General features: G+C 43.2%; 1 long non-coding RNA gene across 1 annotated transcript in view; it reads left to right on the top strand.

Moving 5' to 3' along the window:
- Window positions 1-27,279, top strand: part of LOC141571038 (uncharacterized) — a 157,999-nt gene that overhangs the window by 113,889 nt on the left and 16,831 nt on the right. Inside the window, exon 2 of the long non-coding RNA XR_012495525.2 lies at window positions 13,816-13,963. This is a non-coding gene — a long non-coding RNA (uncharacterized LOC141571038). The remainder of the gene's footprint in view (window positions 1-13,815; window positions 13,964-27,279) is intronic.

Below are 27,279 nucleotides of genomic sequence, written 5' to 3'. Positions count from 1 at the left end.
TCTCTGTTTTACTTTGGCAGTCCAGCCCTTCCTTTGCCCAGCCTCCTCCTTCATGTATCCTTCATTCACAATCTAGAGGGTGTAGCACTTATCACATTATATTACATTTAGCTCTTTATGTGTCTGTCTTCCCTGATCTGCCAGCTGCCTCCCAGCAGAAATGATACCATTCTTCTTTGCATTTCCAGTGCTTCGTTAGCACAGTTCCTGGCACCTTGAAAATGCTCAGTGTTGAAAGGAACTGAGTTCAGAATAGAGGAATGAAAAGAATCAGAGAAAAACTATGGTAGATTTTTGGAGTCTTGGTGGCGAAGAGTGATTTTTGCTTGTGGACTGAAGATATTCTTGTAATTCTGCCACTATTGAAGGTGAGGACGGTAGTGACCTGTTAACTATATATCCCCCTCATATAAGTTATTTATATATTGGAGGTGCCAAAATAATGTATACACATTTTAAGATAACATCTATTAAAATGTGTGTATATTTTTTTGGCACCTTCTGTATATCACATCATTTATAAATGCATGTAGCTATACTCCATGGTAATTGTTCACAGTTCAGAAAGTTACGGAACAAATTAAATTATATTGGTTTCCTTTCAGTTATTAGACTTATTGCATTTCTTTTATAATTATGTATAGGAAATTGACTGCTTTTTAAAAATCACGTTCATTATCAGGCATTGCATTGTAGCCAACAGTAATATCTGCTAACATTTACTTAGCCCTTACTATGTGCCAGGCACTCTTCTAGCACTTTGCATATTTTAATCTATTTGCTTGATGTAACAAACCGATATGCAGCTCCAACATGATCTGTAATTGATATTATTATCTTGTGTGGCTGCAAATAAAAATTTCATCATATCCTATAAGCATATGGGTAATAACACAGTTGGGAATATGAGTAGAAGATATTGAACTATTGTGATTTAGTGAGAGTATTTATCTAATCCACACAATCACGGATTCAGTTTGATGGCTTAAGAAAAAAATGCTGACATCTGGATTTGTCAGCATTATAACTTGGGGAAAATGGGGTCCAATGTCATCAGTGTGGTGTCAGAGTTTTGGCCAGTGTCTCAACGAGAGGGCGGGAAAGAGAAGAAGGCCCACCCTTAACTCCAGCACATTCTGCATATCTGATGGGAGGGAGCTGTTACCCCATTGATTCATCTGGCCTCAAAGAAGAACACAGGTCTATGTGTCTAAAGGATGAGAGGAATGAAGACTTGCTGGGGCTTCCTTCACTGAGAGCGCCTGGGAGAGACGTGTTCTTTTGCCCCTTGCCGTTATTTCTGTTTGATGATTCTTGCTATTAAGTCAAAACATGGAGGTTGAAGGGTTCACAGATTCAAGGAGGCTGTGATATTCTACTTTCTGTTCTTGCACCAAATTAACTTTTAGCGAAGAGAGAAAAGAAAATTGCCTTTGTATTTGACTCATACATAACAGGACCTTAGTGTATGTTTGTTGTGTCAATCAGCAGATTTCTCTCTAGCCGACACTAGCACTGTGATAGCAATTTTCTATCTTATTATGTTAGGTTCACACCCTATTAGTATTTATTTTAGTTAATATAATGCAATTAGAGTGTAATCACATCAGCCGTTTTCAAATCATGTCAAAAAATAAAAGTTATTGAAATAACAGTTGTAACATAAAATGATGGAAAATAGTTAATGCCTTGAAATGCTTGGATTGAGTTAGGCACAAAAGGAAAGCTGGGGAGGGGGAGGAGAGGGAGAATCAGATCTTTGGCTTCTTCTGAGACTCCTGTTTAAGTGCTCCTGGACCTGATGTCTTGTCATTGCATTCTCTCCCTGATAGGGCCCTGCGTGATCCTTTGACTGTTTCTTGAGACACCGTTCTTGGTTTGGGTGTGTCCAACAAAGTGATCTTAAGGTTAATAGTGGGAAGACTGAGATCGAGATCTAATTCCAACTCTTCTCTAAGTGACTGTGTGACTTAGGCAAGCCTCCTATTCTCTCTGGGCCCTTAGTTCTCACCTGCAAAACAAGGAGGGTGGCCTAGATGATAATAAGGTCCCCTGGCACTATTATTATATTTAATGATGCTTGGACTTCTCAGAGCCCACGGTGAGCTATGAGGCATGTAGCCAACACTAATTTTTTTTTTTTTCTCCCTGGAGCAAACCCCAAAGCAGCCAATGGCTACAGCAGACAAACACTTTGTACTGTGCAAACTGTTGTGTACCACTCATTGTTTGCTGCCCTGTTCTACCAAGTCTTCTAGGACGTGAATGGTCAGGTGTAGGCAAATATTTGCTTCAGAGTGTATGAAACTTTTATGAAGCCTGGGTTTGTCATGCTTCCCATTATTCATCCCTCTCCCCTGGGGATGCTGGGGGATTTGGGCAGGTAGAAAATTCTGTAAATGAAGCCAAGTGAAGAGGAAAGAGTAGTCTAAGAGCCAGGTATTGTTTCCCGATGGCACTTTCGGTTGGGAGGCCAGAGACCCAGTGGTGGCTCTAGCTCTGGCTCCCTCACAGACCATCTCCAGGCCCTTGTCCAACATTTTGATTCTTTGGTGTCTATGAAATATTACTTTGTTTGGGGTTTTTAGGTATGGTTCTGGTGGTGCAACTCTGAGGAAATAATTAACACTTATTTCTGAGGAGAAGCTTCCAGCCAGATCTGCACTTGTGGTGGTGCATACATCTCGCAAAGAATTGTTATTTAAGCAATAATCCTTGAGAAATTGGTCGTTACCCGCATTAAACGACTCAGCCCATTGCCAAGGATGGTTAACGCTCTAATAAACTGGTCATTAACTGCAGTAACAATGAATTTCGAGGGGATTATTGCTATTATAAACCTTAATCAATGGTTTATAACAGCAATAATGTGGTCCTTTCTCTTAATGGTAAGTAGGGCAGCTTGCACCATCGCCTTGAAAATGTTTTTGTGGTGGCTGATAAGTCAGAGGGGAGGTCTTCCCAGTGCAGCCCACTCTTCTGGAGGGCACCAGGGAAGGTAGAGGACACATTGGGGCTTCTTGATTGCCCAGGCTCTGTTCTCTGGGGATCAGGTGTGGAATGAGGAGCAAAGGATTCTCTTCCAACTCCATGGTCCTTTCTCATTATAGTCCCAGTGAGGCGCCGGGCATGGGGACTCCTGGACACTTATGTCCAGCATGAGACTCTGGATTGAGGACATGATTCAGCATGGGCTTCCTCATGGGTGGGTGGTAATACAGAAGAAGTGGCCACCTGCTTAATGGGATGGAGCCTGTTCCAGGCTCAGTGCTGTCACTAACTTGTGATGTGACTCCAGATAAATCCCGTCACTTCTATGAGCCTTTGAAAGATGGAAATTGGACTCAATAACTTCTCAAGTCTTTTCTGGTTTAACACTCTGTGGTTCTTTTCCTAATATTGACATCTCATATTAGTATATCATTATAGAGTAATAACAACAACAATAATAATAATAATAATAATAATAACATCTTACATAATAGTTGGTAGTTTTCTTAGTTGTTTACAAAAATTAACTAATTGAATCCTTGCAACAACCCTGCTTCTATTAGAGAAGACTTCAAGGCAGAAGAGACTAAAACTTGTCTGAGCCACCTAGCTAATCCAAGGTGGAGCTGTGACTCGAACACAGGGAGTCCAGAATCTGTGCTCTTATCTCTACACTCTACCATCTCTCTAGAAGTCTCTCTTCATTATTTAATTTGATCCTCACACCCTTTGAAGTAGCTAGTTGGGGCTACCATATTGGTTTTACAAATGAGGCAGCCAAAGCTCTGAGAAATGAAGGGCCCTACTCAAGTTGACACAGCAGGTCCGAGTCCCGCCCAGGGAAACCTTCTGCCTCTGGCTGTGTATGTACCAGGCAGCTGTGCCAGGAGCTTCTAGACCAGGAGCTTCTCTCTCCAGTGCAGTGGCCTGGGCACATCCTGATGCCGGCTTCTCCTCACTGGGACTTCCTCCACCAAAGGGAAGGTTCAGACCTTCCCACGTTGCTGGAAGCTTGCCCTGTGAGTAAGGAGGTTGATCTTATTTCCAGCCTGGTATTGCTGGGGATACATGGGGAAATGGAGGGTAGGGGATGAGGACATTTGGGTATTTTATTTTTATTTTTTTTATTATGAAAAATTGAATGACAGAAGAATAGCTTAATGAACCCACATGTAAACATCACCAGCTTTAGTAGTTATCAACTCATGGCCTATCTTGTTTCATGCAACCAGACCCCCGTCCTTTCCCACCCTGGGTTATTTTGGAGTAAATCACAGATATCACATTATTTCATCTGTTATCACTTCAGTATGCATCTCTAAAAGCTAAGGATTCTTAAAAAAGAAAAATAATAGCAACATCACTATCAGATCTTAAAAATTAGCAATAATCCTTAATAGCCTCAAATATTCAGTCGTATTTCAAATTTCCCAGGTTGTCTCATAAATGCGTTTGGATTGTCCTTGCTTCAGCTACCCATGAGCTCTGTGATGTAAGAGAAATCCCTTCCCAGGTTTGTTGCCATTGGCTCATCTGTAGAACGGGATGTACAGTGAATGCTCTTTCTCTTCTGTCACTGGATGGTTGAAGCAAGGCCTCTGAAGTACTAGAAGGGCTTTTAATGGCAGTGTCTCTTAATAAGCCATATTGTAGTGCCAGGGTCTCTTCTGCAGACCTCTGGGAGGAATCTTCGAGAGGCTGCCCCATAGTATTCCTTTTGAGTGTGACCTTCTTTTCATGTGGCACATTCCAGAGAGCAGATTTGTTCTGAGAAATGGAGGAAACGAGAGAACAGTACTTCACACCAGCCCCGCCTCCCTGCCAGGCAGCTCGTCTGCAGAGGGAAGAGGCGCATCTTGGTGACTCTTCTCCAGAAGGGAAACAGAGGATGCTGGCTGCATTTTACAGCATCAGTGAAGTGATGCTGTCTGTCCCAAGGTGGCCCTGGGCTAGCCTGGCCCGACTAAATAAAAAAAGCTCTACTCTCCTTTCATCCTTGGTCTTGTGGGTTATAACCCCAGTTCTGCCGCTGCTTACTGGGCCTCCCCATTTCTTCATATGCAAAGTGAGAGGTCTGGGCTAGACATGCCTTAAGAAGGCCTATAAGGAATGTATATAAGGCTAGGAGTTAAAACTTCCCTGGCATTTTCTCTTCCCACTTCCCTCCCTCTTTGCCCATGTTGAAAGTTTTAGGACTAAATGATGGCTAAGGTCTTTTGATGTGCTATTATCCTATGAAGCCAGGGTTTTGCCAAACTTACCAGTGTGTTTCTTGTCCTGAAGGACTGAGTGGGTCATCTCTGCTGGAGAGACCTTGGGCCAGTGACTCCTGGAGCGGGAGGTTGCCCTAAATGACCCTTGGTGGGGCTCCTTGTAGGTTTTTCTTGGAGCTTCAGATTCTTTTCTGCAAAATGTGTTTAACCATGGTGACTGGTGCCTTTGGAGTATTGTGAGGGGGACAATTCATAAACATGATGGACCAGGGCATTGAAATAGGGGTGCTTCAGCAATGGAAAGCCCACTAAATGCCTGTTTGTCGTTTTCTCTTCTGGACTCTTACTTGGACTCTTACAAGGGCCAGGACAATTGGCCCAGTTTCCTGTTGATTCTCTCACCCTCTGTGCAGCCCAACCCCCACATGGAATCTATACATTGGGCTCTGCCACCAATGCTCTGCTAGGTGAATCAGCCTCAGTGCTCGGCTGCCAGTGGGTGGAGGTCTCTTGAAGGTCTGCAGTTTCAAAAAAGAGTCCTATCTTCCCCTCAGGTCGGAAACTTTATGGGGTTTATTTAAGGTGCACATCTAGAACACTTGCTCCAGGCTGGCACCTCCGGCCCAGGCTCTGGGCCATTTCTTAGAGGGGGTGGTGGTCAGTCTTGCCAGGCTGCTCCTCCAGGCATTCACCAGGGTCCCCAGTCTCTTACTGTCTCCTTGTCCTCAGCCTGTGGAAAGAGGAGCTGGTTAGGCAAGGGGCGGAGGGAGGGCACATAAAAAGACTGATGTGGAATAAACTGAAAAGTTTACTCTGTGCAGTACTGAAATAAAAAAGCTCATTCAGAAAGTTAATGATTTATTTTATAGTTTCATTATCAGGGTCACATTACTCAATAGCATTTCAAACATGTCATTTGTACAAACTATGGTAATTAAAATTTATAACATACTTCATCAGCAGCATATGAATCTTTTAGCCAGCACTCTGCTGTCATATAAACAGTGTAATTTCAGCTGCTATTCACCCTTTATTGGCTCTCATTTGTGATTTAACAGCCATCAATGACTGTGCTATAAAGAATAAATTAACCATCCGTAAACCCTACGATGACAGGGACAGTCAAATAGACTGAAATGCCTTCCGCCCAGCTCTCGGAGCCTACAGAGACCAGGTGAAGTTCAGGTATGCAGCAGGTCCTCTGCTCAAAGGACTTTCCTGATTCCCGCTGCCTCTTCTCACTGGGATGGCTCCTGGCTGGCCCTGAGGTCCCTCTAGCTGCGACTCGAAGGAGTATCAGCTTTTCTGCTTCTAGGGAGGGGAAGTGGAGGGAGAAACAGTCCCTTCATAGACCTCTCTGGGATGTCTGTATCCAGGGAGGGACCTCAGATATTATCTACCAGTAATTATCAGTTGCCTTCGGAAATGTGTGGGGGCACTTTCGGTTGATCTAATGACTGGGTGGGGGAAGTATTGTCTTATAGCAGTTGGGACCAGAGATGAGATGCTAAGTCCTTCCCCAAGTGCCTCCAGGGCTGACATTGAGCAACACTGGTAGTCCCACATTCTCCTTCTGCAATGAGGAAACAGGCCTGGAGAGAGGAAGGGCTTTTCCGCAAGCTGTGCTGGCTCTCAGGACAGAGCCAGGATGAGAACCTAGGACAAACAGTCTGAAGGTGACAACTCCTAGAGCAGGTCTGGCTGGCTCAGAGGGAGTGACAGTCAGGATGGATTGGGAACATTGCTTCCCTGAGGGCCTTGCTCCTGGGTGCCCTCTTGGAGAGGTGGTCAGTGTGCTCTGGCTGGGTCCCATGGCTGACACTGTACACAGCTCATAAATGAAGTGGATTGGATTTGTTACTGAGACGTCTCCAAGGAGCCTGGGTCATGCAGGCCAATAAAATTGGCCTCATAAATTCATCCTGACATGCAGGATTACTCCAGCCTGCTGAGGTCACCTTCCTGCCCTGATTTATGGCCAGCCTATGGGTTAATAATACTGTTTACTGAGTGTTCTCTTCTTGTTCCTCCTCTTGCCCTCCCCTTCTTGGAGCAGATACTGATCTAAGTGTCCCTCTGAAAGGGTGTGGTGAATGGAACCGAGGAAGAGGAGGACCATGTGGGTGGGTGTTTCATTCTGTGCTGCTTTAAAGCAATACCTTTTGTTTTTCTCTTTCTGAGAAGTTACCTGCAGCCATTCCTGTCCAGGGCCCAGTATGGCATTTTACCTGAAGAAAGGTGGTTTGGGGACGAGGGGTTGCTTTCCCACTGTCACATGTATGCTTGTGGCATTAGATGAAGAGTAACTTCTGTTTTCTCTTCTGGCCGACTTGTGGGCTATTACACATGGGTAAGGGCTTCTCAGTGGTCAGTTTCTGTTAGAAATGTTATGGAAGTCAGTGTTGATTCAGAAAAGATGGTGAGGGTCATGTGCCTGTGCTTTCCGTTCTAATACCAGGGGGTGTAGGTGGTAACAGTATGGAGAAAAGCCTCTCATGGATTTTAGAGTCTCTCCCAAATCCGAGTTTCTCTGACTCTACTCTTTACCATTGATGAGCTTCCAAGTGTTACAGTCTGGGCTCGCGTGCTGCAGTTTGAAGGATCAAAAAGAAAAAAGTGAAAATTAGATTGGGGTTGCTTTTATAATGTATCTCTACATACAGGAAGGCTGGACAATAGAGTCAGCTCTGGTCTCCTCCTACCTGTGTGAAGCAGCACTTCTGAGGTTAAACATCTAGAGGGACCTTTCTGGTGACATATGCTGATGGTCAAGTACAAATACCGCTCAATTTATGATGGGATTATATCCTGGTCAACCTATTGGAAGCTGAACGTGCATTTACTACGTTTAACCTACTGAACGTCATCCCTTGCCTAACCTACCTTAAACGTGTTCAAAACATATTAGCCTACAGTTGGGCAAAATCGTCTAACACAAAGCCTCTTCTATAATAAAGCATTGGATAGCTCACGTCGTATATTACGTATATTGCTTTTGCACTATCATAAAGTTGAAAAATCGTAAGTCCAATGGGATCATCTATACTTGACCATGACACAATAAATAAACAAATGAAATTGGAGACCCTGAAGCATCTGACTTCAGTGCTCCAAGGATGACTAATCGAGAGTAAATGCCGCAGGCACTTGGAGTCCTGTGAGAACTCAGTGGCGGGGCTGTAGGTGGGACATAGGTATTATCTTTCAATAAATTAGCAAACAACTTATTTCTTTGTGCGTTTCAAACCTCAGGAATTAGAGTCTCTTCCTTCAAAATACTTACAGTCCACTGAAGAATCAGAATGAATGACTATTCAGCTGATTTCGGCGAGGTAGTAGAGGTACAGAACTATGTGAAATAGGGGAGGGAGAGGGTGATTCCAACTGAGCCCAATCCTGGACGTGGTTTGGGGGCTGGGCATGTATTTATTTAATCATCACACACTTCTGAGGTCCTGCTTTTAGCCAGACACTGGCTTCCTGCTGTTTGAAAACTTTTCTTGATGGTGCCAAAGCTGATTGCAGTGCAAGTGTAAACCCTTCTCTATTCAACTGACCTTTCTCTGCTCCCTTTCTCCAGTCTCTTCCCCACCCTGGGCTCTCATCCAGCCTCGTCCATCGTCCTCCTGATGAGTCTTGAGAGAGCATTCAGAAGACCGAATCGCTTTTAGAGAACCTGGGCCTGACCCCACTATTTGAAGGCTGAGAAGGGCTAAGCTGTGAATCCATGTGGCTGTGGATGGGCTGCTGCTGTTATTGGCCAGCTCTGGAGAGAGTACCAGCCTGTCTGGCCACAGCCACAGCCACAGCCACAGAGCCTGCTTCTTTCTCCCTGTGACTTCTGGCTGCCCGGGGTGGTGGTGGGGGGGTCACAGGGATTTGAGTAGTTGCTCTTGGATACTCTGTCAGGCCCAGGAGAAGGGAGGAAGGAGGAGAAACGGGGAGGTTGGGGCTTTGCTGTATGGAGAGTGGGGTGATAGTTGTGGTGGCATCAGAACACACAAATCCCCTCAGAGGGCTTACAGTTGTTGCCAGCCCGCCTTCCTGCTCTTTCTTCCCCTCTTACCATAAGGCTATGCCAAGGAGGGAGGAGGACAGTCCAATGCCAAGGGAATGCAATAGGCCCTTTCACAAATGCTACCTCATTTCCTGTCAAAGAGCCCATTGATAGATGGGCATTTTTAGCACATTTCTGCCCCCCAATGAGGAGATCCACTTCAAGAAGCTGGAGTCAACGGCACATATCTAGTAAGAGATGTGGCCCAAGTCTTGTCTGACCCTAAAGCCTATGCTTTTCAAAATCGTATCAGGAGGCTTCTCAGCCTCTCTGAGGAAGCTGACACTATGACCTTTAGAGACTTGGACAGTTGCAATGCCGGCCAGGGACAGAACTGGTCTTGAACCTGGGTCTTCTCCCACTTCACTCTGCTGCTTCCCACTTGACCCACAAGAAGTCCATTAAAAATAAGTACTTGTCCTCCCCAGAACATTCACTTACTCTGGTGAATAAAAAGTTTTGAGGAATTTGGAGCTCTATGGAGATGAGCAAATACTACCACTATGGGAAGATATACTTGTATGTGTGTATACTTGTATGTGTGTACAGATACACACATTATTAATTAATTAGTTAATTAATTCATCTATTTATTCATTTATTTGGATTGGAAACAAAGCTGGCTATAGTCCCTGGGACCAGGTGGCCTAAATCCAGAGTCATTTCTGGGCACAGTAGTATGGTAGCTGAGGTCTTCAATGCCCTGTCTGCACCTTTTGTCTCCAAAGCTTTGTCAAGCGGCCACTGTTGGCTGTGAATTTTCACAGCCCGGCTTCTTATGCCTATTTATGTCACCAGCCAAATTCCCCTCTTCCTGTGTTTGTCCCTGTTGCCACGCAGCAGCCTATCCGTCTGTCTCCTCGTACCTGCCCCTAAAGAAAGGAGAGTCTGTGAGACGGATCCTTTCAGGGACTTTGCTTTACCTTTGTGCTTGCACCTTATGTCTCCCTGTTTGGCCCCAGAAAGATGGCTGGTTAGCCAATGATGAGTAAGATTCCTCATGGGGGGGACAACTCAAGCCAGGCACAGCCGAGTGGGGACCAACAGAGATCCACGGGGTTCACAGAGGTCCACAGGGTTCACAGAGGTGGGCACAGCCCCCCATCTTCTCCCGGCTAAGGAGAGCCTCTGCCTCTGTGGCTGCATTCCTTCCCACAACCTGGGAGGGAAGAGATTCAGTGATGTGCTCTCCATCTATTCATATGCATAAAGGTTTTCTCCTTTGGGGAAGTACATACATCCTGAGACTTCTGGTTCAGCTTCCTGCAGGCAAGGGTGATTGGCTTGACTCAGTTTCCTATTATGATGTATGGGATTCACAGATCTTGAGATTGACAAGCTTTTTCTCCTTTACTTCCCCACCTAATAAAAGCTATGCGTAGGCCCGATTAGGGGCTCAATCCTTGAGGCTGGAGTCCCTTGGCCCTAGTTGCACACTATTCTTGACTACTGTCTTTTTTAGCCCTGCGCCACCCTCCTCACTCCCCACAACCCTCTTAGTGCGGGATGCGACATGTCCCAGCGGCACAGTTGTTCTTTCATACCTATTGGCTCATTGCAATCTCTGCAACAGAAAGGGCTGGGCACAAAGAGTCTTCTATTAAAACAAAGAAACAGAGCAAAACCAAAACAAGATCCAGGGAGATGGTTCCTCCAGGCCACGTCAGGGCAGGCTCTCTGGTCAGCACAGGTGAGCTGCACAGGTGAGATGGTAGACAGCATTTACTGTTCCAACCATGACAGTTCTGTGCTAGATGCAGTGGGCAGGGCAAAGGAGAGAGCAAGCCAGCAGGCCAGCCACATGTCACAGGCGGTGGGATTGCCCTGAAGGCACTGACACATCTGATTTGGGAGCCGTCTGCCACCTTCGGCATGTGATTTTGGAGGTGAAAACCTTCCCAAGATGACAATGCAGAATCACAGTGAGAAGGGCAGGAGCCACACACTGAGGTTCCAGACCCATTCCTACCCCTCACTACTACCTGTGTGACCCTGAGTAAGTCCCTCCTTTCTGTTTCCCTCTCAGTTTTTCCACTTGTCAATTGAGGGCTGGCATGTATTGGCTGAGACAGGACTCTCAAAACCAAGCATTATCACAATACAGAAGGAAGACATTGTTATTTTTGGAGATGGGGAGCCCCATCACTCTTGGTCTGACTTCGAGACATCCTTAAAATCATACATCATGTATTTATGCTTTTAATTACATGGTGTTATGGGCTGCATTGTATCCCTCCCGAATTCGTATGTTGATGTCCTCACCCCCAGTGCCTCAGAATGTGACTGTATTTGGAAATAGAATCTTTAAAGAGGTGGTTAAGTTAAAATGAAGCTGTTGGGAGGGTGTGTGATTGAATATGACTGGTGTCCTTCTAAGAAAGAGATCAGGATATAGACACACACAGAGTAAAGACCATGTGAAGATACAGGGATAAGACAGCCAAATATAACCCCTGGAGAGAGACCTCAGAAGAAACCAACCCTGCTAACACCTTGATCTTGGTCTCCCAGCCTCCACAACTGTGAGAAAGTAAATTTCTGTTGTTTAAATCACCCCATCTGTGGTACTTTGTTATGATACTTTGTACAGCTTGAGCAAAGTAATATACACAATAAGACGACTTACTATTCATTTTATTTAGAGATACTTTTGGGGAATTTCAGGGCAACCATTGGGAGAACTGGGGCTAACTGAAGGTACCATCCAATGAAGGTGTGGTCACGTGTGTGTGTGGCCTAAGGTGTATGTGTGTATAATTTGGGGACTAGATTGGGGATGAATGCATAGTTTTACCTATAGTTTTCTGAGTACCATGGGAAGAGGAATTCTCACTTGTGCTCCTTTATTTAATCTTCCCATTAACTCTGTGAAGTAGGGATTACAATTTCCAATTTACTAATTGGAAACTGAAGCTAGGAGGCTTAGGTGACATGACCCAAGCCACACTGCTAATTTCAGCAGAACCAGGAGTTCAGGCAGTTGCATTGTTTAAATGCGTTGCTTGGGACCAGCCCAGCAAGCATAACCTGAGACTTGCACCCAGCTGCAAAGGTGACCGGCTGGAAGAGCAATCTGAAAAAAAAAAAAAAAAAAAAAAAAAAAAAAAAATATATATATATATATATATATATATATATATATATATATATAAAGAAGGTGAGGCACCAGGAAGAATTTCAAAGCCTTTTCCTAATCAGGACAAATGGCTGAGAGCCTGAGCTTTGCACAGATAGCCTGCCACATCTCAGAACGCAGCTCTTTCCACAAGCCAATGCCTCGCTGGCTCTGAAATTTATGCTGGAATTTAGACAGAGGACACAAATCATCGTAATCTCCCGATGAAAGATCACTGTCTCTGCAAATGCATTACCTGCTTGGAAAGCGACATGTTAAAAAATACTGATAATATATGGGCACAGGGAGAGCGATTTCCATGCCTGGGCTCCTCCAGCTAAAATACGCACACCTGCACGAGAGGCAGCAGATGACAAAGTAAGTCACCAGGGCCCAGGAGCAGCTTCTGTGTTGGGCTGTGGCTCTGACACACCAAACAAAAGACTCTGCAAACCATTCTAGCGGCCCTCCCCTCCCTTCCCCAACACGGGGATGCAGGAGGCCTGAGTGAGGACATTTGATCTCATCATTTTCATCCCAGAATCAGGATGCCCTTGGGTTTACAGTGTGAGGGAAATATAGGGAGCAGGAATTCGACCAAGTGAGTGGGACTTACTACTGGTGGAAGCTCAAAGTATGAGTTAGAGGAACCACCCATTATCTTCTTTCCCTTTCATCCCCCTGGACTTGCAATGGCTCCCAATGTGCTCCATCAGCAGCCCTCTGTGGGCCACTTTCACATGGAGATAAGATATAAAGAAAGCCCTTGGCTTGTGGGGGCACATGCCTCTGACTTCGCTGTAAAGGCTTCCCTCCTCTCCCCACCTCTCTCTTTTCCCAGCAGCTCCAAGATATAACAAGGTAGGGAGAGTGTGGGCTTGGAGCCAGACAGACCAGCTTTCTGCAGTTGTAACTCCTGCTTCGTGACTAATTGGCAGTGTGACCTTGGGCATGTTCCTTCTCTCTCTCTCTCTAAGGCTCAGCCCGCCTCCCTCTCCCAGCTCTGAGCCACTTGGTGTTATGGCTCAAGGTTACAGCTCAGTCTTCTCGGCACTCCCGTGCATTCTCTCCTACTGCAGTGTGCATTGAGTGCCAAGGCCAGTTTTCCTACATGCCTCTGCTCAGGAGAGAAGCCATTCGGAGTCTAATGGGCCTGTGGAACAGGTGCATCCCTCTTGCTGTAATGATTACTGGATAAACAAAGCGAAAAGAACCCAGACCCAAGTACATTGTCCTAAAGGGGGAAATAATACTTCAAAATGGCCGGAACGCTTACCGATTCAATGAAAGGGAAACAGCAATGATGCACTGAGACTCGCTCTCTCCCATTGTGGCTGGGGAGCAGCTCCCAGGGCCGGTCGTTGTCCTCCCGAGGGGCGCCCTGGTGGGAAAGGAATGCAAGCATAACTTCCCTTCTATTTTTCCTTCTGTCTTGACAGAAATGAAAAAGAACCCGAGACATACTGTCTGCAGAAAATTCAGCTTGGAAGTGTCTGTGTTTACAGCAAAGGAGGGAGTCTGTCGGAAGATGGCCTTGAGGGTTCTCTAATCGGCCTTTTTGGAGGACGAGACTGGAATGTGCCGATGGTGAGGGACTAAAATACAGGATTGTCGAATCAGTGTCTGGTGGAATGGTCTGGGCTTTCCAAGCAGTGAGCTGGAAAGGAGCAATTCTGCCTGATGACACTGTGCAACAGGTGCACGGCGCACCTGCCCCTCCCCCTTCCTGGAGCCCCTTCCTCACTCACCATCATTCTCCAAAATGTTTTTTGGCTCCATAAAACCAAAGGCATTTGGAGCATAACACCAAATGCCTTTTGTGTGATGGCCTTCTTTTCATGAGTTAATAAGATACAGAAGTACTGATCACGGCCTCTGCACTCCTAGTTTCTCTATAAACTGGTGACTGGGTGGGAGAGTCATTGTTACCGGCCTTTTGGGTTACCTTTTATGTCTTTCAGACCTGGTCTTTTCTCTTCTCATAGGTCCTGTTAATGATTTTGGATTTAGTGGTGTGATGACATGATGATATTTACATTTCAAAAATCTCATGCTGGCTGCATTGTGGATGTTTTATCAGTGGTGGTCAGAGAGAATATTGGGAAGGCTGGTTTGGGAGGCTGTTATCAACAGTAAGAGGTGATGGTAGCTTGAATTAAGATGAGATGATGATGAGAGAAGTAGATGAACTGACAGAACGTTAGTAAGTAAAGTTGATATTGTTGGATTGAATATGGGGCAGGAGGGAGAGAGTCACTGATGATGTTTATGTTTCATTTGTGAAGTAAATAGATGATGGATATTTTCTGAGGCCAGTTAGGAAGGAAGGGAGTTTTTTTTTTTTTTTTTTTTCTGACTATATTGCATTTGGGATGTTTTGGAGACATCCAGTGGGCAGCTGGATATAGGGCTCCATAACTTAGATGGGGATAACTTAGATGAGTTAGTTGAAGATATACAAGGAAATCAATGAATATGCAGATGGTGACTGAAGTTGTGAGAGTTAATGAGATTGCCTAGGAAGAAACCCCGTGTTCCCCCGAAAATAAGACCTAGCTGGACAATCAGCTCTAATGTGTCTTTTGGAGCAAAAATTAATATAAGACCCTGTTTTATTTTACTATAATATAAGACCGGGTCTTATATAATAATATAATATACTATACTATAATATAACATAATACTGGGTCTTATATTAGTTTTTGCTCCAAAAGATGCATTAGAGCTGATTGTCCAGCTAGATCTTATTTTTGGGGACATAGGGCAGTTAAATGTGAAGAGAACCATTACAAAAACAGAACAAAACAAAACAACTGAAGTAGTTAACTGAGTAAAGCAGGCTGTATATCTTATAATGAGAGTACGTCATGAATCATTGATTATGATTAATCTAGTTTAAAAAACAATAAAGGCCTGGCATTTGGAAAGAGCTTGACTTTTCCAGAAGTGAAAGAAAGCCAGCATGCCTGAGGTGCAGAGGGCAGTGGGTGCTAGGAGGAGAGGTGGGCTAGAGAGGAAGATGGACCCATCCAGCATCTCATGGAGCACATTTGGTCTTTATTCTGAAAATATAAGAAAAGCTTTCGAGCTTTAAACAGTTTTAATTTAAAAATTTTAATTGTTTATTTTTACTTTTAAATGAACTTTATTAAGGTATAATATAATTTACATACAATAAAATGCATTAATTTTAAGTGTACAGTTTGATGAGGTTAGACAAATATATACTCCCATGTAATTACCACCACAATCAAGATATAAAACATTTCCATCGCCCCTAATATTTCTTTTGTGCCCCATATGGAGTCAATTGATGGTCTCCCCCATGTTAGCCCCAAGTAACCACTGATTCGCCTTCTTTCACTAAACTCTAATATTGTTGTTCCAGAATTCATATAAATGAAATCATGCAGCATGTACTCTTTTGTGTATGACTGTTTTCACTTAGCAAAATGTGTTCTAGTTTTATTTATGCTATTGAAAGTATCAAAAGTTTAATCTTTTTATTGGTAGATTTTCACTGTGTGGATATGCCACAGACTGAGGAGACCACTCACCTGCTGATGAACATTTGTATTTTTTCCAGGTTTTGCTATTATGTAAAAAGTTGGCATGAACATTCATGTATAAGTCTTGTATGGATGTATGTTTTAATTTATCTTGGATAAATACCTAGGACTAAAATTTCTGGGTGCTAGGATAAATGTAAACTTTATAAAAAACTGCCAAAAGTTTGCCAAAGTGGTTGCATCATTTTCTACCCAACCAACAATATACAAGATTTTCAGCTGCCACATATCCTTGCCAATACTAGATAGTGTCAGTCTTCTGAATTTTAGCCTTTCTATTTGGTGTGTGGTGGTATATGTTAGTGGTTTTAATTTGTATTGCTCTAGTGACAAAATCAAGAATCTTTTATGAAGCATCTGCACAACCATTCAGTCCATCATTTCATCGAAGTTTTTAAAAAATTACTTTGTTGTAGTTCTATGTCTATTCTATATGAGTCGTTTGTGACATGTATCTCTAGTTTTCTACCAATCTGTGTGTAGTCTTTTCATTTTTTACCTTCTAATAATATCCACCTAAGAACAGAAACTTGTAATTTCGATGAAATCTAGTTAAGATATTTTCCTGGAACTTTTGTAGTTTCAGCATTTATATTTAGGTTTATGACACAGGGTTAGTCAATATTAGTGAATGGTATAAAGTAAGTGCTGAGGTTCGTTAAAAAATATGAATATTTAGTTCTAGCACCACTATTGAAACAACCATCCTTTCCCCATTCAATTATATTTCTTTATGTTAAAAATTAATTGACCATATTTCTGTATTCTCTATTCTGACATATATATGCTGGGGGTGCCAAAAAAATGTATACACATAACTTGTATTCATCTTTTGTTATTGGTATATGTTGAGCATTACAACTTTAATATAGTTTTTTCCTTTCTTAAAATGTGTATACATGTGTTGGGCTTTCTCTCTCTCTCCATATATATATATATATATAGATATATATAACACATGTATATTATATATATTATGTATAACATATATAATAGATCATATATATTATCTCTCTATCTCTCTATCTCTCCATCTATAATAGATCACCTTGCTTATTATATATACATAATAGATCACCCTGTTTAGATTACTGTAGAGTTATAATGTCTTGAAATCAGATATTGAATGTCTTCCCAATATTTTCTTTTTTGAGCATCATTTTGGTTATTCTGGGTCCTTTGAATTTTCATACGTTTTAAAATCAAGTTGTCATTTTTCTACAAGAAAAGCCACCTTCAATTTTGTTTGGGATTGCTTTGCATCTGTAGATCAATTTGGGGAAAAATTAACATCTTAACAACACTGAATCTTCAAATGTATGAACATCATATATTTCTACATTGATATAAGTCTTCTTTAATTTCTTTCAACCATGTTTTATAATTTTCAGTGTATAGGGCTTGCACAAATGTTATTAAGTTTATCTCTCAATATTTCATGTTTTTATACTGTTGTAAATGGTATTTTTAAAATTTCAATTTCATATTGGACTTTTCATTACTTCATGGTAATGAAACATGCAATTAATTTTTGTATATTGACCTTGTATCATCTGAGTTCACTAAATCAATGTATTATAAGTTAATAATTTGAACTATTTTGAATATTTATTTGAATTTGACCATTTCCTCTGGGTTGCCAAATCATTGACATAAAGTTGTTTGGAATATTTTTTGTTGTTGTTATGTTTTTAATGTCTGCAGGATCTATAGTAATGTCCTTTAATTCCAAAAATCATATTGGTTATTTGTGTCTTTCATATTTACCCACAATTATTTATCACTGGTTTTTATCAATTAGATTATGATGTTCTTTTTTTTTGTTTGTGTTTATCCTGTTTTGTGTTATGGAGGTTCTTGGATTTATGGGTTCATAGTTTTCATCTGATTTGGAAAAATTTGACCATTATTTCTTCAAATGTTTTTTCTGCCTTCCACATTCTTCTGGAACTCTAGTGACTGCTTGATGTGGTTCACCAGGTCATTGAGGTTCTGTTCACTTTTTTTCCAGACTGTTTTCTCTCTCTCTCGATCCTTTAGTTAGGACAGTTACTTTTGTGATTTTTTTTTTAAGTTCACTGATCTTTTCTTCTACAGTGTCTAATCTCCAGTGAATTTTTTTATTTATGGTATTATATTTTTCACTTCTACAATTTACATTTAGTTTTTATTTTAGTATTTTCTTTTGTCTTTATTCATTTCATGTTTTCCTCTGTCAGTTTGTTCCATCATCTCTGTTACATCTAGATCTGTTCCTATGGTCTAATTTTTTTCCCCTGAATGTTCTCTCATGTGTAATAATTCATGATTGGATTCTGAACATTTAGAATATAATGTCAAGTGTCCGGATTTTGTGTTTTTTATTTATAGAGTGTGCAATCTGTCTTGGCTTGCAGTTAAATTTCATGTGGATCCCCTCAATTCATAAAGTTAGGTTTAGAGTAGCCTTTACTCTAAAGCTAGTGTATTTATGCTTATTTGGTGTGACCTTTGTGGATTCTGCCCTGAGTGTCCTGAGTGTTCAGCAGGGTCTTACCAGTCTGGTTGATTGGAACTTGAACATATCTCAGTCTTTTGTGATATCTGGAAGTCTTTTAGCTTATAGCACTCTGATAGTTATTCTTTGCTGGCATTGTGGAACCTTATCTTAGTATCCAGCCAAAGACTCAAGATCCCTTTCTCTGTACAACCCCTCTTCCCTGATGGTCTGTCCTGAAAATTCAAGTCACTTGACTTCCCCAACTTTGATTTCTGTCTCATGAACTCAGTGAAACCACTGTACTCTGCTATTATTCTTGTTTCCTGTAATGTAATCCAGAAAGTACCATTTGGCAAAAGTAGGCTCACCTTGTTTGTTTCCCTTCTCTCAGGGATCACAGTACCTATGACCATCTGGGGATAGTTATGAATGAGCAAGGGCTCTTTCCTTCTGCCTCTGAGCAGACAACAAAATCTCACTGTGAATTTAGGTGCCATTGGCTGGAATTCATTATAAGGCAAGCCCATCTTCTGCCGCACCTGGAGGAACTTGGTTACTGAATTCCGAAGGAATCTTGTTATATAAATTTCTCCTCTGACCTGGAGCACATGGACACATTTTCACCCCCTGCCAACAGCTGCAGAGCCCCAGGTGCAGGATGGAGGTAGAAAGGGGGTGTGTATTGAAGGGTGTCATGTATCCAGTAGGTTGTCTGGCCTCTGAGTCCGTGCATTGCAGCCTTTGCCTTCCCTCTCCTCTGCTCTTTCTCTTGTCTCCAGAGTAGGAAAAGAAAGAAAGAAAGAAACAAACAAACAAAAACAGAACTCAGAGTTAACAGGCACCTGCTTCTTGCTGCATGTATTTAGGATTAGGTCATGAACCTGAAATGAATGAAATAAAAGGTGGGCACTACGCCAGAAAAGAATGAATTTCTAAAACAAGCACTCTGGAACCCTCAGAAGACCGGAATCGCCGTTCCCTCCACGGGCTCCTCCCCTCTCCACCCTTATACCCTGTCACCTATGTCCTTTCACTCTTTTCCCCTCATTCTGTGTCCTGCCTCCTCTCCTCCACAGCCCCCATTTCTCTTCAGTTGTCCCACTCTGACCTCTGAGGTGGGAGCTGGTGACCCTTCCGCCAAGGGCTGTAGCGGCCTTCCCGGTGCCTGCTGCTCCCTGTTATTTTCATTTCCCTGTAATTCAAGGGGACAGGTGAGATGTGCTTCAAAACACTGTAATCATATTTTAAATGGAAATGAAATGTGTGAATTAAATGTAAATTACAGTAGAATGGAAGGACAATCACTATTAGTTAAGGTCTGACACCTATTTTTGCAGACCTTTCCCAAATGCCACAACTTGTTTCCCTACACGTGTGATGAGAGGTTGTAATTATGTGGCAGCTGCTTCTGCAGTCGGGCTGATGCTAGTTACTCAGTCATTTGTACAAGGGGGACTGGTTGGGGGGCTGCATATGTACTTTAAATAGATATGGACTGCTGTTGGTACTATAAAATTACCCAGAAGAAATGATGTTTCTATATAAGGGCCGTGAAAAGAAGCCTTTTTTGTTGTTGTTGTTGTTTTCCCCTTGGAAAGGTGAGGCAGTAATATAAAGGGACACTTTTATATAGTCAATTTATTTACAGATTCTCCATTTGCTTTTATATTGGAAAAATATGTGCTATGCCAATGGGTTGCAATTTTGTCCTCAATCTCGGTCTGCCTCCTTCCCACCGAGTGCTGAGCGTCTTGGTGGTTCCCAGGGGAGCCCGCCGTCCTCTGTATAACCATTCGTGGAACATTTTTCAAGACCGTACCAGCTCTTTGCTATAATTCCTTGGATGATGAAGGCAATAATTTCATTATCTATCTACACAATGCCATGATGAACAGCAAAAAAGATTTAAGAAGAAAATCATTTAATTCCAATCAGTCCAGTCTCTTGTTTTATGTGGACAAAATGGTTGACTGAGTACATTTTAAAACTTTCTAAGCCATTTCTGTGGGCTGTTGCGGGGATAAGGGCACATCTGGATAAAATAGATAAAGTTAGAAGTATGGCAAGATCAGTAAATTCATTATAAAGGGATCTATTTATATACCTATTGTTGATTCTACTCGTTTGCTTCAACTAAACTCCTCTGTCTCCATCAGAGCAGTCAGCAGATAATACATGTTGAATAATCATATGTGTCATTGAATTTTACAAGTCTTGCATTTTTGAGGCAACAAAGATGCAAGCTCAGTCAATATTTAGTTCTTAGGGACACTTGCAATCAAGGTGTAATGTCTAGCCTGTGATTAACAAAGGTTTTACCTTGAAGACTCTGGAATCCGGCCAACCCCCCATCTCTCCTACCCCCCGTACTTGGCCTTGAAACAGCTCTTCACTCATGATTCTCTCCTAGACCACTGCCAATGGCTCCAGAAGAGCCTGGAACCATGTTCCACATCGCTGTTGGAGCTCATGTTCTAAATGCAGCTCTGAACAATGTCACTTGCTGCCCTGGTGAGAACCTTGGCAAGAGAGGGAGTCAGGGGTCCCTGCTGTCACAGCATACAGCAGCTCACCCTTACCAGTACCTCAGGCACTTTCCCTTTGCTCAGTCTGATTCTTCTTTGAGTGTCTGCTCCAATGTTCTCTGCCTGGCAATCCCACTTACCCCCCAAGGACTCTTTCAGACTTCTGCTTGGGGGCTAAGCTTTCCCAAAGGCCCTGCAGGCCAAACCAAACGCTTGGTGGCTATGTCCCAGGCATGCTGTGCTCACCATACTGAATCACTAGTGACTATATATGCTTACCTCTAGATTGCCACCGAAATGCTCGGCAGAGGGAGAACAGTTCCTGCATAGCTCCATAGTGAACTAGAAGTCTTTTAGGTGGTGGCTGCTTCTTTTTAGAAAGTTGAAGTGGTAAAATAAGTAAACATGAATATAGGCCAATTTTTGAACTCCCTAACAGTGTTTTTTTCTTGCTGACATCATCCATCTTCATTTTTAAATAAAACATAAAACCACTGTATACAACAAAAATGTAAAATCATATCGAGTATCTTCCTTTTGATTGCATTATATCTACCATCACCTTGTTTATGTTCATGTGGAAATAAAATTAGTTAGCAGCCTGTGTTCTGAATGCAGATCTGAGCATGGCACACACTCCCCTGCCTTCTGGTTCGGTGATAGAAAGAACGGTTAGGATGGGCAAAAAGGGCAAAAGGAAAATTTCCATGACTTTATAGGGATAGTGTGATATTGTGATTTATAATAAGAAACATAGACTTGGTTTTCATCCTGTTTCTGGTACAGAAACCCTTGGAATTTGTTGTTATGTTGATGAGGTGACGTTTGGACCACAGCTAAGTATGGGAGTTGGTTGCCAGAGGAACCAACCCTGCGATTGGAGGTTAGAACTTTCAGTCCTGTCCCCCTGACCTCTGGGGAGGGCAGAGGACTGGAGGTTAAATTCAATCACCAATGACCAGTGATTTAATCAAGTGTGCCTATGTGATGAGGCCTCCACAAAAAGCCAAAGGACAGGGTTTAGAGATCCTCTGGGTCAGTGAACGTCTAGAGGGGCAGGGAGAGCGGCGTGCTCAGAGCCGGGAAGTTCCGCTCCCTTTCTTCATCCCCCACCCTATGCATCTCTTCCATCTGGCTGTTCCTGAGTTAGATCCTTTTATAATAAACCAGTCATCTACTAAGGAAAATGTTTCTCTGAGTTCTGTGAGCCACTCTAGGAAATTAATCAGACCCAAAGAGGGGGTCACTGGAACCTCCAATCTCGATAGATGGTCAGTCAGAAGCACAGGTAACACTCTTGACTTGTGACGGGCATCTGAAATGTGGAGGGGGCAGTCTGGTAGGGCTGACCCTTAACCTGTGGGATCTGATGCCATCTCCACGTCCATAGTGTCAGAATTGAGTAGAAATGTAGGACACCCAGCTGGTGTTGCAGAATTTCTTGGGGGAAAACCCTATACATTGTAATTGGTGATCAGAATTATGACATAGTTAAAAGGAAATGGTCAGTGTCTCTGGAGAACCTTTCAAACCTTTTTGTTCTATTCTACAAAAGAAAGAAGGCATTAGTATCTCCATTGTATAAATGAGGAAACCGATTCAGAGGGCTGATGCAAATAAAAGAAACTGAGGCAAATGAGAAATAACGTGGTGTGTTCAGAGTAACAGAGTTAACCAGCAGCCCTTAGAACTCATGACGTTTCTGTGGTTGTGGCATGTTTAACGCCTATCAAAGAAGCACTGTTGTTTTGGGTCAGATTTGGTGAATATCCCATGAGAGCTTTATTCCTGTGCCATTTATTATTAGGAAGCCTCGATGTTTCCTCAGAAGACGGTGATCCTGACTGGGATTTCCTTGAGGTACAGTGGTGAGGCGTGATGGGGTGACAGCAGTCCGTGTCTTTGGACCACACCCCTGCCGTAATGCCCCTGTCACCCTTCACATCACACATTAGAAAGAGAGTTGCCAAATGTCCTTCTGACCGGAACTAAAAGTGAAAAAGGTGCCACCAACCCCCAGAAAGCTCAGCTGCCAGATCAGCTCTTTCTATTAATACAACTAGACAGCCTCTGCAAACCTGGGATTTATGCTGGTAAACCTTGGTCTCATGAGGGCCCAGCTCAATTTGTGCAGAAATTCCACCTCCAGTGGAGAGTTGATTTAGTGTCAGAAAAGCGTGTTTGAAACAAGTGCATTTTCCTTTATGAGTCTTTTAACATCAGGAGAGAAATACAGCTGATTGCAATTGATTTATATACATGGCTCAGTGTCACAGCATATTTTATAGGAAGATGGAAACAAAGGACAAGGGAGAGAAAGGCTCTCCTTGAAGATACAGGATGAGGCACAAGAAAGTGCATCTTACAGAACATGGTTTGACTCCAAGTTGACAGGCTTGGATCCCTGCTCTGTCATGTACTTGCTGTAATGACCCTGGCAAATTCCTTAAGGTCTCTAAGCCTCAGTTTCAGCATCAGTGAAAGGGGAATAACGATGGTTCCTATCTCACAGGCTGTGAGGAAGGTGAAATCAGTTAGTGCGACTGAAGAGATGAGGACAGTGCCTGCCATGTTGTGGGTGCTCAATGCATGACTGCAAAAAGAAAAGTACACGAGGGCCTGGACTGCTGGAAACCTATGCAGGCAAGCCCCCCAGCGAGGTCTTTGGGTGTCAGCTGTCAACCTCTTGTTCACTCCTCTGGGACTGAATCTGTAAAGGATGTGAAATGGGGCCTCCTGGCTTTCTGTCCCTTTCCCACATGTTCCAACCCCAGTTGCTTTTGTTTTCCTTCACTTCTTCTCTCTCTCTAAAAGCGTGCTTCCAGGAAAAAGCCTTATGAGAGCCCACTGTACTAACGTATAACAGTCTAATGATCATTTAGAGTGTATCCCGTATGAGAGCCTCAGGGATCTTTATAGTTTCAAAACCACTTTTACCCGTATTACCTCATTTAATCATCTCAACGACACCATGAGTTGTATAAGGGAGGTGCTAGTTATTCCTATTTTAAAATGAATTACAGGCATAGAAAAGTTAAGTAACTTTTCGAAATTCGTATTTTTGTTTCACATATGTAGTTTGGGGTATGCATAAACGACTCCTCCAAAATCGCACAATTAATAAAGTAAGGATGTGGGACTTGATTTTTTTGTTTCCTGACTCCAAGCTTTAGTGTATTTTAAAAGAAAGCACATTAGGGGAAAGAAATGACTAATTGTGGAATTTCAGCGTAAGTCAACAAATCAATGAGTGGGGGTACTTTAGGGGTTGTGGGGCTATCCCAGTGTCTCTGCTTTAACATTCTATAGCAGCATGGCTTTCTGTGGGGAGGCCCATCCCTGCCCAAGACATGTAATACCAATAGCGAAAGTAGTGATTTTCTCTTGGTCTTAGATTTCTGAGTATGTCTGTATATCTGTATATTTCTTCACTGTCTCCTCCACTAAGATGCCTATATTAGTTATCTTCGCTATGTAAGAAGTTATCCCAACACGTAGCAACTTGAAACACATTTATTATCTCATAGTTTCTGTGGGTCAAGTATCTGAGCATCACTTAGCTGTGCCCTCTGCTTCTTAGTCTATCAGGAGGCTGCAGTCATCTTAAAGTTCAGCTGGAGGTGGATCTACTTCCAAGCTCATCAAATAGTAGTTGTGGGCAGAACTCAGTTCCTTGTTATGTGAGTTTCTCCACAGAGCAGCTCATGACATGCCAGTTTGCTTAATCAGAGTGAGAGAAAAAGAGTGTGAAGAAGATAGAACTCACAGCCTAACAGAGGTTAATTTCTGCAGGGGTGTCCCATCACTTTTGCTGTATTCTATTCATTGGAAGTGAGTCACTGGGTCCTGTCCACACTCCAAGTTTACAAGGGCGTGCCTACCAGAAGGTGGGCTCATTGGGACCATCCTGGAAGTCCTCTGCCCACAATACCTTTGTAGGAAAACCCTCAGGGCCAGAACCCATCTTTAATAACTTCATTTCCTCATTTCTATTTTGAAAGTGGCAGTATCTCCTAAAATGTTGTGGGAGCCATTGAGAGGGTGCTATCCTGAATCAGCCCCTAGCCAACTGACTCTATCATGGAGCAAATTAAACTAAACATAAGTGGCACAGCACCATATCCAAAGCTTGGCTGGAATGAATGAAAATGAGCACACATTGGACAAGTCTTTGATTCATTTTACTATCACTCAAGTGATATGATAATGTATGTATGGCGCACAGGACAAACTTTTGCAAAGCAATAATAGGAAGTCTTGTCCTGGAGCTATGGTCCCCTGCAAAGGTAGGGTGGGGTCAGAGCACAGATAATACTGCCAGCTCTTCAGACCCCAGGTAGTGGTGACTGGACACAAAGAAGGCACTGCCTGGTCTGCCTGGTTCTGTAGATACTCCTGTGGAGGCAGCTCCAGGCTGCCTTGAAACAGGAGCCTAGTTTCCCAGGAATATTTGGTCCCATGTGCACAGAACCATGCCATCACTTTGGTGAGCTCTTTTTTTAAGTTTTCATTTATTTAATTAATTCTCTCAGCTGTTTGTTTTATGAGAAGTTAGTTTCATTAGTGCCACCACGCCCACATGCTAGCTCAGTGTACTCAAGCCTTGGGTTGACGTCCATCTTTCCCCGCAATGTACTGGGCACTTCAGAGAACATATACAGCCCTTGTCCTCTAGAGGTTGACTCATAGCACAGATTGCCTAGCATGGGACCAGGAAGCTCATTAAGCCTTCGTCTGTGTCTGTGTCACTCCCTTGTTTATAAGTCGCTGATGGCTCCCTGTTTGTCTGCATATGCCAAACCTGTTGGTATGGAGGCAGGCCCTTCACAGACTGGCCCCATTCTGCCTCCCCACAGCCTCTCCAGCTACCTGTCTGGACTTCCTGTCCACACAACAGCTAGAAACCCATGCAATTTTTAGGCTGTCTCTGTTCATGTTTTTCCCTCACTTTGGAAGGAATGCCTTCCCTCACTGGCCCCCTCTGCCCATTTCTGCCCATTAGTCTCCAACCCATCTTTCCAGGTCCAGCTCAAATGTCAGCTCTCCTCGTAACCTTCCCTGACCTCCTCCTTCACTTTGGGTTAGAATTCATGGGTCTATAGCAGCTGCTGTCAGTGCCCCACCCACATCCCTTTAGCATTTACCACATTTGGACAGGCCAGCCTGACTTCCCGCTGCCAGCTCCCATAGTAAATCTTTTTCTGAGGCCTTTCTCTGCCTGTTCTGGCCATGTGCAGGGTGGGTCGGAAAGGTTGGGAGTTCTGTCCTCAGAGCAGCCTCTACCAATAACTGATGAGTGTTGGTAGACAAACACTGCAGCTCCCTCACTCTTTCCTCGGACAGGACATTTCTGAGGTATGCGCTCACAGGAGCTCCTGGGGGGCTCCCGTGGAATTAAGCTCCACTTGGCCACAATAGCAACTGGTTAATATGCCCTTTAGCGGTTCTTCCCATTCCCTTTCTCATTCCCCTACTCTACTATTAGTGTTTTCTCTGTTCACCAGCTCTAGCTCCTCTCCCCCAATAATGTATGGTGACGCTTGAACAACATGGGTTTGAACTATGTGGCTCCACTGATATGCAGATTTTTTTCCATTAAGTACTGTAAATGTATTTTCTCTTCCTTATGATTTTCATAATAACATTTTCTTCTCTGTAGCTTACTTTGTAGTAAGAACACAGTATATAATACATGTAACATGCAAAAATGTGTGTGAACTGACTGTTTACGTGATCGGTAAGACTTCTGGTCAACAGTAGGCTACTAGTAGTCAAGTTTTGGGGGAGTCAGAAGTTATATGCAGATTTTTGACTGTGTGGGGTCAGAGCCCCTATGTTGTTTAAGGGCCAACTGTATTTGTTCTTGAGTCTCTGCTTTGGGGACTGCTTCTGGGGGAACCCAACGAAGAGCCCCTCGCTGTGACTGTGCTCGGTGTACATATTTATTACAGCCCATTTTGCAGTGTATCAGTGCATTGCCACGCTGTCCCTCCTCCACTCTGACCCTCTGGAGAACAGACACTGTCCTCTCTTCCTGCCCACACTGAGTGCTGCGCCGGGCACACATCTGCTGCTCATACTTCCGTTGAGTTGATTCTCTTATACTTCGTTTTCTGTTTAAACACGTTTCCATGTTTGTGAAGCTGGTGAGACTTAGATGGTCCTCTTGCTCCAAAGAATGAAGCAACCAGTCAAATCATATTGGCATGACTGCCCTCTGTGTGCTCTGCCCCTCTCATGGCCCTTTGTGGCAAGAAGTTTGCCTGGAGGGTCATGTAGCTGGGTGACAAGAACAGCCTTGTGCTGGCCACTCTTGAAGAGATCGCTTCG

Source organism: Rhinolophus sinicus, chromosome 16 (assembly GCF_057876585.1).
Source record: "Rhinolophus sinicus isolate RSI-liver-muscle chromosome 16, RSI-T2T, whole genome shotgun sequence".
NCBI classification, from domain to species: Eukaryota; Metazoa; Chordata; class Mammalia; order Chiroptera; family Rhinolophidae; genus Rhinolophus; species Rhinolophus sinicus.
Note: the sequence above shows the minus strand (reverse complement) of the source record. Positions and strands in the feature narration are given on the sequence as shown.